Source organism: Pongo abelii, chromosome X (genome assembly GCF_028885655.2).
Source record: "Pongo abelii isolate AG06213 chromosome X, NHGRI_mPonAbe1-v2.0_pri, whole genome shotgun sequence".
Classification (NCBI taxonomy): domain Eukaryota; kingdom Metazoa; phylum Chordata; class Mammalia; order Primates; family Hominidae; genus Pongo; species Pongo abelii.
The window spans coordinates 48,848,763-48,849,908 of record NC_072008.2 but is presented as its reverse complement, the minus strand read 5'-3'; positions in this window follow the sequence as shown (position 1 = coordinate 48,849,908).

Genomic DNA, 1,146 nt, shown 5'->3' with positions numbered 1-1,146 from the left:
TGCTTGAATCCGGGTGGCAGAGGTTACAGTTGGCAGAGAACGCACCATTGCACTCCAGCCTGGGCAACAGATCTAGACTTTGTCTCAAAACAAAAACAAACAAACAAACAAACAAAAATGCCTAGGATCAACAGAAAGGAATGCCTGGGTTAAGATAAAGGATTGTGGTGACCCAAGTTCTTATTTGCAGAGGAAGCCTTCAGGTACTGGGCTTCAGAGAGACTAGGTTGTAACATGTTTCTTATGAGATTTAAGTCTGTGTTGATATTGATGCCAGAGAGGTATAATGAGGCATGCCTGACCCACACGTCCTGTCATGGCCTAAAACAGTCTCCCAGGTTAATTTTAAAAGAGCTCTGGCTGAGGAGGACGTCCATTCAGATGGTTAAGGGTGGGGATGCTTAGGATGCTATTTTTGGTTTACAAATACTCTAAGATAAAAACTGCATAATTTTTTTTTTTTTGAGACGGAGTCTCACACTGTCGCCAAGGCTGGAGTCCAGTGGTGAGATCTCGGCTCACTGCAACCTCTGCTTCCCGGGTTCAAGCGATTCTCCTGCCCAAACCTCTCGAGTAGCTGGGACTACAGGCACGTGACAACATCCCCGGCTAATTTTTTGTATTTTTAGTAGAGGCGGGGTTTCACCGAGTTACCCAGGATGGTCTCTATCTCCTGACCTCGTGATCTGCCCACCTCAGCCTCCCAAAGTGCTGGGATTACAGGCATGAACCACTGCATCCATCCAAACTGCATAAATTTTAAGGAATAAGTCTCGTGTCTGATGTATGGACCACACAAAGAGTTCACCAAACTGTCGAATGCCATAACCAGAGACATTTGAATGACAAATCAGGATGAGAAGTTGACGATTCCACACTGTAGACAGCTTTTCCCAAGACATCAGAATAAGTCTTCATATCATAATGAGACTCTTATCCCCTTAATGTCTACATTTTTCACTTGACAGACCATGACTCCCAAATCCTTTGATTCACCTAGTGAATCCTTTTTATAGAGTGGTCCCTTTTATAGAGTTGGCACTCTGCTTTAATTCAACCCAGTCCTAAAATGCTACTCAAAGACTATAAGAGGTCTCATCAATTCCCCCATAGTCTTTTGATTTGTTTAGCTGGTGGCCCTTAGGC